The sequence below is a fragment of the Peromyscus maniculatus genome, chromosome 2, assembly GCF_049852395.1.
Source record: "Peromyscus maniculatus bairdii isolate BWxNUB_F1_BW_parent chromosome 2, HU_Pman_BW_mat_3.1, whole genome shotgun sequence".
In the NCBI taxonomy this organism is placed as follows: Eukaryota; Metazoa; Chordata; class Mammalia; order Rodentia; family Cricetidae; genus Peromyscus; species Peromyscus maniculatus.
In genome coordinates, this window is record NC_134853.1 from 3,926,982 (window position 1) to 3,944,248 (window position 17,267).

Here is a 17,267-nt window from a genome sequence, read left to right on the forward strand (position 1 = left end):
CTTTGTGACACGTGTGTATGTGTGTGTGTGTGTGTGTGTGTGTGTGTGTGTGTGTGTGTGTGTATGCATGGTGATCTTTTATTTGTGCTGAAATGTGATTTTATTTGTATGTTAATAAATAAAGTTGCCTGGGGATCAGAGCTAAGAGCAAGCCATTAAGCAGAAGTCTGGTAGTGGTAGCACATGCCCTTAATCCGATCACATGGCAGGCAGAGTCTGTGTGTTCAAGGACACAGCCAGCATGGTGACACATGCCTTAAATCCCAGTACCAACCACAGAGACCTGGAGGTCTGTATAGACAGGCAGTGACGAAGAAGTCATGTGGTTGGGTTTACAACCAACAAGAAGGCAGAACAGAAAGGCAATAAAAAGAACAAAACACATTGAGAATAGACAAAAAAGGGTAAAAAAGTAGAAGAGGGACTAGCCGAGAAAAGAAAGGGGCAAAGCGGAGTGGGGGGCACAAGAGGGGGTCACAAGGGTGGGAGATAGGATCAAACTACCTCATGTGCATTTATGAAAATATAATGAAACACATTATTATATAGATGATATATTATGTAGATTACATTATGTATATGATGCTAAAATTTAATAAATGACTTTCACTGGTGAAAGTATATAAATAAATGACTTTCACTGGTGAAATAGTATACTACCTATACTCTAGCTGCTTGGGAGGCTGAGGCAGGAGGATTGCTTGAGTTCTCCTGTTTAAGGCCAGACAGGTAAATATGTGAAAACCTGTCTTAAAATAACTATATAAGGCCAGGTGGTGGTGGCCCATGCCTTGAATTCCACTTGGGAGGCAGAGGCAGGTGGATCTCTGTGAGTTCAAGTCCAGCCTGGTCTACAGTGTGAATTCTAGGACAGCCAGGGCTACACAGAGAAACCCTGTCTCCAAACAACGAAAACAAACATGCATGCTGCATGCACTGCAGGGCAGCTATGAATGTAAGCAACACAAGATGGCAAACTTTTTAGAACAGTGTCCTTTTTTTTCTTTATTTTTTTTGTAATTTAACTGTGTGGTTCACAAGTGTGAGCTTTGTAGATGACAACAGCGTATTGCAATATTAAATGGTTGGCTATGTCTGTGAGCGTTCTATGCAGTGTCTGTTAGAGGGCAGAAATATTTATCATCATTATGATTCTACTGCTGTTTTGTTCACGGATGGAGTTAATTTAATTTTAATCTTCAATCTTGAAAGCATCAGGACTATATTAAATGGGGGCATGGTTATCAAATAGAATATTGCTTTATATAAGACTCACAGACCCATACATAAGCTTAAAATATAAAACACTAACAATAAATTTAAGTTTAACATGATGGCTCATAAACATAGTATGTGTGAGTTGGATACAGGAGCAATCAGGGGTTCAAGGCCACCCACAGCTATATATATGAATTTTAGGCCAGTCTAGAATACACGAGACCTTGCTTCAAAAAACCAAAAAGAAAACAAATGCAGGTGTGGGTCTGTGTACCTGTGTGTGTGTGTCTGTGTTTGTGTGTGTGTGTGTGTGTGTGTGTGTGTGTGTGTGTGTGTGTGTTGTAGCTCAGTGGTGTCTAGCATTCACAAGGTCCTGGATTCATCCCAGTACTAGTACTAAAACAAGCAAACCAAAAATACCCCTCTACTTTTCTCCCCCTACATTTTCTTCAATTTTTTTTTTTTTTTTTTGGAGACAGGGTTTCTCTGTGTAGCTTTGCACCTTTCCTGGAACTTACTTGGTAGCCCAGGCTGGCCTCAAACTCACAGAGATCCACCTGGCTCTGCCTCCCGAGTGCTGGGATTAAAGGCGTGTGCCACCACCACCACCACCACCACCACCACCACCACCACCACCACCACCACCACCACCCAGCTTGGACATTGCTATTTACATATTGGTTTTGTTTCAGATGCCCACACACTTAAAAAGTACAGGTTTTTTCCTCACAATTTTGCATGTCATCAGTATCTGTATTCTATCTCTGCTTTTTTCCTATTTAGCCTTTTGCTTTGGAGAGCCATCTGGTTTACCACACACAGCTCTAGAGTATTGTATTTAACATATAAGAGGTGAGAGAGACTGGACTGTGTATTTTTCCCAGTGGGAACTAGTTACCCAGTACACTATGCAAAATTATTTTTCCTTCCCTTCATTTATGCCTCTGTTGGCATGGCAACACTGTTTTCTAAGTTCAGACCAATAACATCTCTTCACTTTGGTTATTCCTGGTCATTAATTCTTTTATATGAATATTTAACATTACTTTCTTAGGTTTCATGAAAGAACCCTTTCAGGATTCAGTTAGGAACTGCACTGGATTTTTAATGAGTTGTGAGTCTTCATAACGAAGACTCAGGACACTGATACGCTGGACTGGAAAAGGACCAGCAGCTTGTGAAACTGAAAGGTTTGGGTGTGGGTAAAAGGAGCTGACCAAAGTGAAGGGTCAGTATAAAAATGGTGGGGTGCTTGTTCTGTTTTTATAGATTTCACTGTCCTTGATGATAAAATGATTCTTTCCTTCTTGAACGGGAAAGGGGCTTTTCACATGGGAAGCAGGATGGCAGGTAGGCACTCAGGCAGCCACTGATCTTATACCTGCCCTGATTTCAAGTGTTTTTAATCTACACTAGTCAGTGTGCCAGAGCAGCAAATTCCAGAGTGGTGGCATGTTCTTTTTGTTTTTGAGACAGGGTTTCTCTGTGTAGTTTTGGAGCCTGTCCTGGGTCTCACTCTGTAGCCCAGGCTGGCCTTGAACTCACAAAGATCCACCTGCCTCTGCCTCCCGAGTGCTGGGATTAAAGGTGTGCGCCACTACCTCCCGGCCAGAGTGGCACATTCTTAATTCTTTCACCACAAGTGAATTCTGGGTCTAAAAGTTGGTGCTTCTGAAAATTAATCAGGTTTGAAAAGAGGCAGGGGGCTGGTGGCACACACTTATAATCCCAGAATTTAAGAGGTCGAGGAAGGAAGTTCAAGGGCAGCTCTGGCTACGAGTGAATGTTAGGATAGCCTGGGCTACATAAAACTTTTTGGAAAAGAAGACACAAACTTAAAATATTTTTTTTTAAGTCAAGAGAAGGTCAATGGATGTAATCAATAAACTATAGGAAAATTAATTTTCCAGGGCTCGAATATGGAAAGGGAGAGCCTCACATCAACCCACAACATAAAATAATAATAAGCTGCATGGTAGCAGTTCATGAAAATTGTTTTGTCAAAACACCACCGTCATTTTATTAGGACAGCACCAACTCAAACTTTACCAGAATTGTAGTTTCATTAGTTTAGAGAAATAACAAGCCCTACGGGCCTAAACTGCACTCAGTAGTTGAATTTGTATACATTTTAGAACATTATAATAAAAATGATGTAACAGTTTTGTGGGGTGTCCTTGATTTTCTCTGAAAATAAATCGTTTCCCATAATATCCCTCACTGGATACCTCTTATTTCAGCTCAATTGCTAGGACACATCTTCCCAGGAGCCAGAGGGAATTGCTCAGAGCTGTTTTAGGGCGCTCTGGGATCCTGTGGGATGGATCCTTTCATCCCCCGGGCTCCTGCAGGCCAGCTAGGAAGGGCAGTTCTGGAGTTTGGTTTCTACCTACATTCTCTCTTAGGAAGCCGGGGCGCTCAGCGGCTTCCAGATGCTCTAAACCGCAGACTTCAGCCCTTAAAACTTCTCAAAGCCTGGGGCCTGCTCTCACCCCTTCACTCTGCCTCCAGCCTCTGGAACGCTTCTAGCCTTGCCTGCTGATCCAAACTAGTCTTCCAGACTGTGTCTGGGGTTCTGGATGTTCAGGGACAGGGCCCAGGGACCTGCATTTTAACCAGTATTAAAGCCTGCGTGCAGAAACGTCTCACCACTCCCGGGTCCAATCCGGTCAGTAACTGGTTTGGTCAGTGTCCTTTTGCCAGTCTCCTCCAAGGCCAGCGGACGGTTGCCAGGCGACCAGATGCTCCAAAACGCGCCCCGCAGGGCAAGTCTCGCGACGTCTGGGAAGCGGGCAGCGCCTGCCTGGTGGCCAGCAGGGGACTGGCTCTTTGTGACACCAGACAGAAGAGTTGATGCTGTGGTCCCCAGACAAGACCAGTTAGCTTGGACAGGACAAGATTTGCGGGCCATCATTTCCCTATCCATCATCTTTGATTATTTCAGTAATAGTCATAATTCTCTTCGCAGCTTGCCGCTGCCGCCCTCAGGTCAGGATTCTCAGGCATGCTCTGTTTAAGCATCTCCATTGGCCCAGGCGCACGCCTTTAATGCCAGCCCTCGGGAGGCAGAAGCAAGTGGATCTCTGTTGGTTCGAGGTCAGTCTGATCTACAGAGCTAGTTCCAGGACAGCTAGGGATACACAAAGAAACTGTTTCGAAAAACCAAACCAACCAGCCTTGCATTCACTTATTTTGTGTGTATGTGTGTATGCACATGGATGCATTATGTATGCACACGGATGCATTATGTATGCACACGGGTGCAGTCAGAGGACAACCTGAGGAAGCTGGTTCTTCCTTTCCACTCTGTAGGCTGGGGTGGTGATCAAACTCAGGTCGTAAGGCTTGGTGGCAAGCACCTGTACCCACTGATCATTTAATAGAGGTCCGTCAGGATAAAGAAAGGGGAGAAGTTGGAGACAATCCCTAAGTGTTAGGATAAAGCTTTAACACCAGAGAGAGAATGTGGAATGTGGGGAGCTGGGAATGTCTGGTTTGGACCCTAGGTGTGAGGTGAGATATGTTTTAATAGAAGACCCCATATAAAAACATTTTTGGCCTGGTGGTGGTGGCGCTTGCCTTTAATCCCAGCACTCGGGAGGCAGAGCCAGGCGGATCTCTGTGAGTTTGAGGCCAGCCTGGTCTACAAAGAGAGTCCCAGGAAAGGTGCAAAGCTACACAGAGAAACCCTGTCTCAAAAAACCAAAACCAACCCCCCCCCCCAAATATAATTGAACCAGTTATGGTGGGAGCAGAAGGACAGAGAAGGGGTGAACGGAGGGTGTAGAGTCCTCAGCAGAAAGAAAAAAGCACAATGACTCAGTGACCAAAGCCTGATATTCAGTCACACTGGAGAAAGCGCGTGTGTAAGGGTGGCCGCACAGGAAAAAAAGCTGTGTCAGGAAGGGCAGGAAGCGAAAGGATAATTCAAACACCAGGGCACACAGCAGACACCCATCTTGTGTGTGTTCTGAGTCATCCCGTTGGGGACAAGAGCTTTAACAAGGTGTCCGGGCTGACTTCTTGCTCTGTGTAGCATTTAGCCACTGCTCACCCTGCGAGAAGCCTTGTTTAGCTCGTCATCAAGAGTCACTTGCTCTGGAAGTTTGGTTTTAGAAATCGTTCATAAATCATGAAAAGGAATATGCTCTCATTTGTGATAACCTAGATACACTTTTATTTATTTTTTATTTTTGAGATAGTTTCTTAGTATGCAGCTCGGACTTTTCTCAAATCTCACGGGCTCACATGATCCTTCCTCCTCTGACTCCTGGATATTTATGTTCAGGCCACCACATTTGGCTATATACACCTTTAAATATGCAAAATGATATGTAGGTACAGACATGAACATAGTTAACAGTGGCCATTTTTTGGTGGCAAGATTATGACGAAGGTTTTCCCTCTATTTTTAGTAACCAGGTTTATGAAGAAAATGATAAAATCACATTTTGAAACCATTTTGGATCCTCTTCATGAGGTTGAAAATCACTTTGTGATTATTTATGCTTAAGGTGGTTGAATTACTAATTAATATGGGTGTGTGGGGGGTTGAGTATGTACGAGTTCACGTGGGTGTGGATGTGTGTGCATAAGTGTGGGCACATGCATGTGTGTGTGTGTGTGAGAGAGTGTAGGACAGCAGAGATCAACATTGGGTGTCTTCTATTGGTTTACCTCTTTAAAAAATATTGTCGTGTGTGTGTGTGTGTGTGTGTGTGTGTGTGTGTGTGTGTGTGTGTGTCTGTGCGTGTGCCTGAAGAAGCCAGAAGAGGACATCTGACTCCCTTGAGCTGCAGTTAGAAGCAGTTTTAAACAGCTGCTGTCTGTAGGGATTGGAGCTCAGGCCTCTGGAAGAGCAGGAAGTGCTCTTAACTGCTGAGCCATCTCTGCAGCTCTCCACATATTATTATTATTATTATTATTATTATCATTATTATTATTATCATTATTGAGACAGGGTTTCTTTGTGTATCCTTGGCTGTCCTGGAACTCACTCTGTAGACCAGGCTGCCCTCAAACTCACAGAGATCCACCTGCCTCTGCCTCCCAAGGGCTGGGATTAAAGGTGTGCGCCACCAGCGCCTGGCTATGTCTTATTTTCTGGGACAGGTTCTCCCACTGAATCTGGAGTTAGGCTGGCTAGTCAGTCAATAAGGACGTTCACTGCAACACCCACCTCTTTGCCCGGGTGTTGGGGATCTGAATCCAGGCCCTCATTTGCACAGCGGGCACTTTACCAACCAGGTCATCACTCCAGACCCGCTAGTTAATTTTTTTTGATGCAATTAGTTAGCTTAAGAGAACATATTCTCTTGTTAATCTGTGAAATATAACTCGTACCTAGTGGCACAGTGTGAAACAGTCATCTGTGTATTTTCCAGTGAGGCAGAAATTTGGCAGGCTACAAGAAATTCTTGTCTTCCGTATCACACGTGTAAGATTTTCACTCGACAGATGTAGGGGAAATTCGTATTTGCTAAAAGAAGTAAGTCTCGCGAGAATCATTTTGGAAGCGTGAGGCTAAAATCACACTTTTAAAAGCCTCAACTGGAGTTTCCAAGTAGCTCTAGACAGAAACAGGCTTTATCTTTTCTACATACTGTTTGATCTTTGTCAGTCAGCATTTCCTGAGTTCATACTGCACAGAACTGTGGGAGGCCCTAAGCAGATGCTGATGATTAAGTTACCTTCACCAAGAAATTAAAAGGCCCAGAAAAGTCCATCGTTATCACCTAACTCCACATAGAAAAAAAGCACATTGGTCAGGCTTACCATTCCCTCCTGTTTTCATTTGGTAAGACTGATAAATATTAGTGATCTGCAGGCAGGCATCTGACAATAGCCTCAGTGGTCTCATTTCTTGGTATCCATGCCCTCGAGCGATCGAGTGCCCACTGGAGTGTGGGTTGGACCTAGGGACTTGGTCTAGCCATAGCATAAGGGAAAACGTGTGCATGTCATTCCCATGATCAGGTTACAAAAGATGGTGGCTAATGTTTTGCTGATTCCTCATAGCATGTGTGAGTTGCACTCTTGGATAAAGCAAGCTATAGTTCAGGGAAACCCACTTGACAAAGAAGGACCCGAGGAAAGATTCCAGCGAGGGAAAACTTGAGACTTCTGGTCCAATGAGAAAAAGCAACAACCCCTGTTTGAGCTATAAAGTTAATCCTTCCCCAGAACCTCACCTCTGGCAAACACTTGATTGTAAACTTGTGAGACACCCTGAAGCCAAGGACCACCATTTCTAGTTCATGAAATCTTTACAGTGAAAAGTATGTTGATTTAATCCAGTGGGTTTGGGGGTGATTTGGAAATAATGGAAAATCCTTTCCGGAGTGAAAGTTTAATCAGGGAGTTGGGTCTTGATTCCCATTTCCCAGGACTCTGTGCATGCATGTTTAGAGACGAGAAATGCAACTGTTCTCAGGAGGGAGGGGCTGGCTCACCTGGAACAACCGATTTCCCATAGACTCCTGAAGCTACAGAGTTCCTTCTGGTTACGGAGGATACCGTTTCTATTTCTGATTTCTGTAATCTAGAGGTGATCATGTATTGGAGAGCCTTGCCGAGGACCAGGCACCTTCTATAGGCACCATGTGCAAGGTCTGGACCCTAGTAACAGCTGGCTTATAAAGAACTTGACTTCGTAACTGATTTACAACCGATGTTATTATTATACTGTGTAACCTATAAACAATAAATATATAGGTCAATACATACAATTGCCCACAGTATTTCTACTGTGCTTCAGACCTATGCATCCAATTGACTTCTAAACTGTCGACCCACCTGGGTATGCATGTCGCAGAGGCATTGACACTCCAGCTGGTCAAAAGTGGAACTCTTCCTTCCTGCACAAATGTGTTATGCTTCTTCAAGTCTCTGTTTTGCCCACAGCCCACCCTGCTACACCAAGAAAAGCCTAGCAGCTTTCCAGCATGTTTACAGTTTAGTACCTCCATCAGATTCAGTCACCAAAGTATGTCTGCTTTACCTCAGAATGGCTTTGTCATGTTTTGCCTTTTGTTTGCTTTTGTTTTTGTTTTCCAAGGCAGGGTTTCTCTGTGTAGCCTTGGCTGTCCTAAAACTCACTCTGTAGAGCAGGCTGACCTCAAATTCACAGAGATCCGCCTGCCTCTGCCTCCAGAGTGTTGGGATTAAAGGCGTGTGTCACTGCCACCTGGCCATGTTCTGCTTTTTTTTTTTTTTTTAAAAAGTTCTGTTCATTTGAGTTCATACATTTCTTCTGAAGGCCCTTTATGTTTACTATACAAGATTCTTTTCTAGGCTGGATCCCTCCCACCCTGCACTAGAGGTCAAGCCATAACAGACATGTTTATTTAATAGCATGAGATGTGGGGTCATGTGGGGCGTTTACCCACCACCCCCACAGCTTCCCAGAGTTTTCTTGAGTGCGAGCAGCAGGAAATATTAGATAGAAGGATTTATAGTGGAGAATCTTGTGGAGATAAACAGATAGAATATAAAGGATAGCCTCGAGAGGGCCTGGAACCTATTCCAATGGGCCCCGACTGTCGCTGGTCCAGGGTTTTTATAGAGACGCCAAGGGGTGGAGCAAAAGACCTCCTCCCCCAGCACAGCCAAGTGCAGACCATCTCAGACACCTGCCCTCAGGCCCGTGGTCCTGATCATCCTCTATTCGGACCTGCTGGGTAAAGCCACGAGGTACCCCAGAACGGGCTCCCACAGGGTCATAAATGGTTTCACCTCAAAATCAGTGTCATCAATAAAAGACGCATTTGTGGGTGTTACAGGAAAGACTTAACAAAAGAAAAGGGACTTATAACTGTAGAAAGGTTTAGGTTTTAAAAATAAGACTAATGTTAGGTTGGTTTCCAGAACAGACTTCTGCTTGTATTTAAAGAACTAAAAACAGAATCCTTTGCAACAGGAACGGAGACTCTCTGCCTTTCAGTGGATGCAAAGCATTGCTTGATTCTCTCAAGCCAATAATAAGTTCAGCAAAAGTTTACGTGGTTGGTGATAGATGGAAGCTAAGCCTGAAACTCAGCAACGTAATGTGCTTTATCCTCACCGCTCTCAAAAAGACTTCGCTGAAGTGAGAATATGTATCTGTGCACTGCTATTTTATTGCTGTGTTTCTGTCTTTTTTGGTCTGTTTTCTTGAAAAGCGTTACATCCTGTCAAGCTTGATTTTGAAAATCATTGGTGTTTTTTTATGAGTGTGAAGCCTTTTATAATAGTAATATTGAAATTAATATTAAAGCATATTTAACAGTAATCTTTCATTAAAAGATATTTTCACTCCTATAAAGCTTTGGGAGAAGGCATCATTTTATAACGATTTTACAGTCTGACAAAAGTCATATTTCCACAAAAGGAATAAATATACTTACTTTCAACCTAAAAACACTTTATACTTTTGATGTTTCTTTTTTATTATTATTATTATTATTATTATTATTTTACAACACCATTCAGTTCAACATAATAGCCACAGATTCCCCTGTTCTTCCCCTCTCGCCCACCCCTCCCCCCAGCCCACCCCCCATTCCCACCTCCTCCAGATCAAGGTCTCCCCCGAGGACCGGGGTTGACCTGGTAGACTCAGTTTGATGTTTCTTTAATACCATTTGAAAATGTCTAGTGAATTTGTTTTCTCATTGGACAAATATTCAAGTGCCTACTATGTGAATACTATTCGAGGGCAGAGGATACAGCACTGAGGTAGGTCAAATCCTTTCCTTCATGGACATTACGTTCTGTTACGGAAGGGAGTGAATCAGTAAATAAACCAGTGACCAAGACAATTTCAGACTGAGGCAATCGTGTGGTGTGTGTGTGTGTGTGTGTGTGTGTGTGTGTGTGTGCGCATGTGACCTGTAGGGTGCAATGAGTGTGTTACTGCAGAGTAGTAGGGGAGGAAGGAGAGAGAGAATTTGTCTCTTTACCATGAGGGGTCTGGGAGGAAGAGGGCCAGAAGAGGGGGCAGGGAGACAGGGGAGCTGATGTGGGACTGAGAATGCAGTAGAATGATATATATGTATGAAAGTATCTTTTTGAAACACTTCTTCGAATGCCAACTAGATATTAATAATGATAAAAATGACAAGGAGACAGGTGTCTGAGCAAAGACTTGGAGAAACATGGAGTCAAGCCTGTGGAGCCCTCAGAGACTTTTCTGGGCCCCAGAAACAACCAGCATGAAGGGAGCGGGGAAGAGCTGGATAAATGGAAAGACTCCAAGACAGGACTGTGGGAACAGCATCAAGCGAAACAGGACCCAGATCTTGAGGACCCGTGGGCCTCAATGAACAATCTGCATTTTATGATTTATTTGGTTCTGGGATAAACCTAGGCCCTTACGCACATTAGGCAAGGGTTCTACCACTGAGTGATGTTCTGAGCCCTTGAAATTTTAAAAGAAAATCTTGAGTCAGGCCTTGATAATGTGAGGCTAGCCTCAAACTCTTGGTCCTCCTGCCTCAGCCTTCTGAACAACTAACTGGCCTTAGAACTGTGGTCCAGGCCCAGACAGAAAGTCAGTTCTGCTCTATAGCAGCCTTTACCACATAAATGAGCACATATGCTTCCCTTCTGTTAAGAGGGAATGTACAAGCTGGGTCGGAGGACATGACAGGGAACCCACGGAGACAGCTGACCTGAGCTTGTGGGCACTCACAGACTCTGGACCAATAGTCTGGGAGCCTCTATGGGACGGACCTAGGCCCTCTGCATGTGTGTGTGTGACAGTTGTGTAGCGTCGTCTCTTCGTAAGGCTCCTAGCAGTGAGATCAGGACCTGTCCCGGCACTCAGCTGGATATGGGAACCTGTTCCCCAGGCTGGGTTACTCTGCCCAGCCTTGATGCAGGGGGAGGAGCTTGGTCCTGCCTCCACTTGATGAGCCATGCTTTGTTCAAGCCCATGGGAGGCCTGCCCCTTTCTGAATGGAGGTGGAGGAGGAGTGGATGGGGAGGGGCAGGAGAAGCAGGGGTGGGGGTGCGGAGGGGGAGACTTGGAGGAGAAAAGGGAGGGGAAATTGCAGTCAGCATGTAAAATAAATGAAAAAAAAATTATTTAAATAAAAAAAGAGGAAAACCAAAATAGCATTTAGAGCCAAGAGAAAGAGAGAGAGAGAAAGAGAGACTGAGATATTGAGATTGCCAATTTATTGTAAATTGAAATTCAGAGTCCTGATAGATGATGTTTTTGCAGTGTAGTGTTTATGTAAATGAATAGTTATTGATGTCCTCAGCAATCTGACGATGCCCCCGAGAATTAAAAAACTATCATTTTAACTTTTATTCTAAATTCTTATATTGAATGCAGCTTTTCTCGTTAGTGAAATAGGCTAGGCACATATTAGTTTTAGATTTTGAGACAACTGGGAGTGTTGATGTTCACAGTGTTGACGAATTTCCATGTCTGCAGTTCTTAGTTTTAAGTTCTGTGGTGTCTAATTTTTATTTTTTTAATACAGAATCTCACATACCTGGCCACAAACTCCCCACCTAGTTAAGGATGACCTTGAACTTCTGACCCCCCTGTTGGGATTACAGGTATGTATGGTGTTGGTCTGCAGCAGCCCATAGCCTTGTGTGCACCCCACCAACGAGGCCACACCCCACGCCCTTTTGTTGTTGTGTGTCCCACCCCCACCTTGGGGGTGTGTGTCTCATTCACCACGTAGCCATGCTGGTTCTGAACTTCTAATCTCCTGCCTCCGTCTCCTAAGTGTGGGGATGGTAGGCTTGCGCTACTATACTTGGTTGACCTTGAAAACTGAGGTTATTTAGCTTGAAAACATCTCCCTTAGAAAGTGGTGCTCGGAGGGCGGAAGAGATGGCTCAGAAATTAAACACCCGTGCCGCCGCCGCCGCCGCCGCCGCCGCCGCCGCCGCCGCCGCTGCTGGGAACACGGGTTCTGTTCCCTGCGCTTACACGGTGGCCCAAAACTGTAGCTCAGGGTGCAGGGGAGCTAATGCCATCTTCTGGCCTCTGTGGGCACCTGACACACACAAGATGCAATACACACAAACAGTCGGACACATAAAATGAAAGTAAATATGTTGGGGTTGGGGATTTAGCTCAGTGGTAGAGCGCTTGCCTAGCAAGCGCAAGGCCCTGGGTTCGGTCCTCAGCTCCAGAAAAAAGTAAGTATTTTCAAAGAAGTAGTGTTCACTATAGTTCCAACATCATTTGCTTATCAAGTTAACTTCCCTGAAGCTACAGAACATTTCAGATGGTTGTAGTTACATTAGATAGTCTGTCCTCATACATAAACTCAAAAAGTAATTAATTTTCTAGTCAATTTTATGTTGCTCTAAGTCCAGAAACCTAATTACTTCAACTGTGCTAAAAAAGTCATGCAAGAAATGATAGATGAATTTCATAAAGGGTGAAGTAAAAAAATAAAGATAACATCTTTCTGCTTAAAGGACACATTTGGTACCTTAATACAAATAACAAATTAAACTGAATATGAGCAGGAGTTATAAAGTAGTAAGTCACACAGGCAAAAGTGAATCAGAAATTAAACAGTTACTTGGAGATGATTTTATGTCAACTAGTTAATATACAGATGCACTATCAATAGCAAACATATTCAGAGTTTCATGACAGACATTTGCAACCCCCTAAAATCCAACATCAAGGTCAACTACAACTCTATCCTAGACAATATGCTTCTTTATGCATATGCCTCTTAGATTTTGGAAGTACAACTGTAGTTCATCAAAATGTGCCCCAAGGCACAATACCATTTTGCTCAATCATTAGAAAGTATAGCATAATTGCTTAGTGAACTCCAAAGAAAATATGAGCACTGACATCAGGGACTCTCCAATTTGTAGACAATTGTTCCACAGTTTTTGGCACCAGGATAATCCACATGTTGAAAAAGCAATTAATCACTGGTGTTAGTTATCAGGCTAGGATTTTAACTGTTTCCTCCCAAATTTGACCTGAATGACAGGGTTCCTGATTTTATTTTTTTAATAATCTGATTTCTGAGATCAAAAGTTTAAACACACCAGTCTGGTAAAAGTTGACCTGAATTTCATATTTGTTTTCTAAAATAAGACCATAACTCTATGTTTACAAAGATGAATGGTGTATCTGCTGTTAATATTTGGATGAAGGTTAGGAACCTTTAGGGACTTCCTGAGTGATTTGCTCAGAAGTTACCCGAAGTCCTTAAACTAGTACTGTGGTCCAGAAAAAGGCACATCTATTTGCTGTTAGAATTTACACTGAAAACAGGCAAAATGAGAGAATACCTAACTGTATTTCCAATTTCCTAGCTATTATTTTGTAAACACAATACATAGACATACCAATTATTGAACAGTTGATGACAGTTACTTCATCATATTTGAATGATTATCTGTTACTTAGAGCTTAAAGGTAAGCAAAAATAAGAGCCATCATTCTGTGTAGTATATTTTCCTGTATTCAAAATCAAAATGAACAACCATATTTCTCACCAATTCCTGTCTTAGGTTATAATGAAAACATTCCAGAAATACAGAAGAGACCTTGCAAACTCAAACTCAACAGCCCGTGTTCAGTTGTTTATTCAGCTACACGTGGATACAGTGCAGACTTAGGAATATAGATGAACTCTTCTCTGAATTCCTGCCTTGTGCATCTGTACCTCGTCACTCACAGAGCCATTCTGGAAACTTTGAGCCCCAGTGACATGCAGCACTTGAACTTCTAAACAGCTTCTCTGATTCACGAAGTTACTTATGTGCTTTGTTTATTTTTCAGCGGCTGCTCCTCTGGGCAGTTTGTTATTCTATTGTACCATGCGGTCCGAGTACCAGTTAGTCACACTAATCTGCGCCAACAGTGTTCGGACTGGATCTCTCAGAAGCTGCAATGGACATTTGGTCCCAGGGCTTCTTTTTTAAGTTCAGAGAGGATGGAGCACACACAGCTTCTCTCTTCCTGGCTCGACTGTCCCTGTTGGTTCTGCTTGTGTGCTGTGCTGGTGATCGGGTTTCCGAAGAAAACGTCAATATCCAAGTCCAGTGTCACATGAAAACGATTCTAGGTGCCTAAACTCTTAGATTCACACATACACACACAAGCCACTGTGTGTGCGTCTCTGCTTGTGTGTGTGTCGCACGAGCACATGTTCATGTTCTTGTTTGGAAGGTTGGACCTTGAACCTTGAAGACTAGCTGGAAACTTGAAACACCCCTGATTCCGAGAGCTCGCTGGGCTCCTCACTGGCTCCGGTCCCTACTCCCTATCCACTGCTTCTCTCCCCAGCTCTGCTCCTGTTCTGTTCTGGCTCATTTTCCTCTTGGACATCGGGATTAAATTTTTGTGTGAAGATTGACATTTCCTGTATATTATCACTGAGGAGTTAGAGAAATTGTCTCTGAAAACTGTGACACTGTACAAGAACCAGACTCCGCTTAGAAAAAATGGCCTGTGCAGCTCCTGAACAGTTCATGGCTGTAAGACAATACTTTGCAGGAAACAGCAAAACTCCCATCTCATGGCTTAGTTTATGAACAATGCTTGCAAATTGAGCCTGGATTTCTGAAAGCTGTTAGAAATTGGAACACTTACGTAAGAAATGTAATCATGAAAACACATTAAAACTTACATATAAGAAAAAAAATTAAACCTCACACATATGGACATGATGACACATATTGGTAATTCCAGCACTTCCATGACTGGGTCAAGAGTTAGTTTGAGAATAGCCTGGGCTACATAGCAAGAGACTATCTCAAAAATCAAAGACAAGCAGGGCAGTGGGATGCACGCCTTTAATCCTAGCACTTGGCAGGTAGAGGAAGGCAGATCTCGAGTTAGAGGCCAGTCTGGTTTACAGAGAGAGTTCCAGACCAGCCTGGGCTATACAGAGAAACTTTATCTCAGAAAAACCAGCAACAACAAAGCAAAAACAAAAACAAAAACAGAACAAAAACCAGTTCACCCCATAGATATAAGACAGAAATATGGCTTCAAAATACGGCTAATTGAGGGGACAATGGCTATCTCTGTGGCATCCACCATGTGGCATCCACCACGTAAAATCATCCAGTTTTGCTTACTGACCCGTCCCAGGTTTAGGGGTAACCAGTTGTACATAGTTCTAGGTATGGGGTCATGTCCCAGGCTATGCCAATCAGAGTGAAGTCAACAACTTATTCGGACCCTGATGAATGGCTCCCCACCTCTCCAGTGGTACCATAGGTAGTTTGGGGGAATGAGTTGAGGTCAACAGTGGAGGACAGAGCTGAGAACCTTGCCAGGACGTCTAATGCAGCGCTGTCTAAACCAAATGCTCTCCACTCTGTGCTCTGGAGTTTGCTTATTTGTTTTCTTTTCGTTGCTAGCGAAGGTATAGTTTTTGCTACACTGAGACTTCTCAAAAGAAAACCAATTCCAGTGAGGTTTTGATGGAAAGCCTTCTTTTCTTGGCAATACTGTTTAAGCACAGACATTTTCTTTTTCCTTTTTTGGTTTTTCGAGACAAGGTTTCTGACCGTCTTGGAACTTGCTCTGTGGATCAGGCTGGCCTCAAACTCAAAGAGATGTGCCTGCCTCTGCCCACTGAGTGCTGGAATTAAAGGTGTGTACTGCCAATGCCCAGAGACATTTTCTGCCTTCTAGGTAGTCTCATTGACTAGGTTACCAATATAAGGCTAAATGTGAAAACTGGATTTAAGTCTTGGCATGCAAGTGGTTTTAAAAAGTATCTTGTTAGGGGGCTGGAGAGACGGCTCAGCGGTTAAGAGCACTGACTGCTCTTCCAGATGACTCAGGTTCAATTCCCAGCATCCACATGGCAACTCACAACTGTCTGTAACTCCAGTTTCAGGGGACACAACACTCTCATACAGACATACATGCACGCAAAATACCAATGCAATGAAAAAAAAAAAGGTATCTTGTTAGTATATATTTGTTGTACATGAGAAGTTTAAATCCCTCATTAGTGAGTAATGCAACCGATGTAATAAGCCAATCAAGCTAAATTAATAAATCAGGTTTAATCTGAGCAGAGCTAAAGCATCTCCTGGGTGGCCCTTGGGAAGGGAGGGGAGAGGATGCACAGGGCACGCTTGGCAACCAGGCTTAAACAGCCCTTCTGCATTGTCTTGAGCAGTCCTGGGGAGGGGCTGACTCTCCACAGGCTTTCTGAGGGGCGGGTCTGGAAAGGGCTGCTCTGGGAGAGAGATCCCCACAGTACAGTGAAGGATTTCATGGAGTGGATCACACCCTTTGCCTATGCTCACTTCTTCCCTCTTCCAAATAGTCCCTCTTAACTTTCCTGCCATCATTGCCCAGGAATGGGGCCTCTCCTTCCACCATGAGTGGTCCTGGGCCTCAAACCCAGCTCAGAAAGCTTGACAGGGAAAAGGCAGGCGGATCTCTGTGAGGCTAGCCTGGCCTACAGAGTGAGTTTCAGGACAGCCTGGCCTACAGAGTGAGAGTTTCAGGACAGCCAGGCCTAAACAGAGGAAAAACTGTCTCAGAACACCAAGAAAGCCAACAAATAAATAAATACAAATTAAATAAAAATCTCATGGTGTGAGCCATGAAATTCCATCTACTTAAAGGCATCACTAAAAAAACAAACTGAACAAACAAGGAGGTGTGGAGGTACCGATTGTTTTGGATCCTGGTTTAGTTAACCAAACACTGCTTCACTGCTAAGGGCACCAGAAAACTTCTGCCTTGTTTCCCCGGATCTCCAACAGCAAACGAAGTCAAACGAAGTCAGTTTTACATTTTATAGCTTTGTTATTTCTTGGATGTGGACGGATCTCCAACAGCAAACGAAGTCAGTTTTACATTTTATAGCTTTGTTATTTCGTGGACGTGGACGTGGAAGAACACAAGAGCCACACACACAGCACATGTGAAGTCTCTGGCGGTTTGAATGAGACTGGCCCCCATGGGCTCTTAGGGTTGAGTTCTTGGTCCCATTTGGGAAGGGTTAGGAGTTGTGGTCTTGTTGGAGGAGGTGTGGCATGGGGGGCTGGCAGCTTTGAGGTTTCCAAAGACTGGACCATTCCCAGTGTCTTTCTCC

At 43.7% G+C, this 17,267-nt stretch overlaps 1 protein-coding gene and 1 long non-coding RNA gene across 16 annotated transcripts in view; one reads left to right on the top strand and one right to left on the bottom strand.

Annotated features, from left to right (window-relative positions):
• Window positions 1-3,998, bottom strand: part of Ppp1r42 (protein phosphatase 1 regulatory subunit 42) — a 44,414-nt gene extending 40,416 nt beyond the window's left edge. For 7 of the 15 annotated variants that reach the window (XR_006069217.2, XR_006069216.2, XM_076563682.1 and 4 more), the window contains exon 1: window positions 3,868-3,998. The gene's annotated coding sequence lies outside the window, so the exon portion shown is untranslated. Of the gene's footprint in view, window positions 1-3,611 lie in introns of all 15 variants that reach the window. The other 8 variants (XM_076563677.1, XM_076563679.1, XM_076563678.1 and 5 more) reach the window with 6 other exon arrangements.
• A 65-nt stretch (window positions 3,999-4,063) lies between these two features.
• Window positions 4,064-14,614, top strand: LOC143271787 (uncharacterized). Its single transcript, XR_013048923.1, has 4 exons — window positions 4,064-4,314; window positions 9,137-9,304; window positions 11,688-11,766; window positions 13,708-14,614. It is a non-coding gene; the product is annotated as an uncharacterized LOC143271787 (long non-coding RNA).
• The last annotated feature ends 2,653 nt before the right edge of the window (window positions 14,615-17,267 follow it).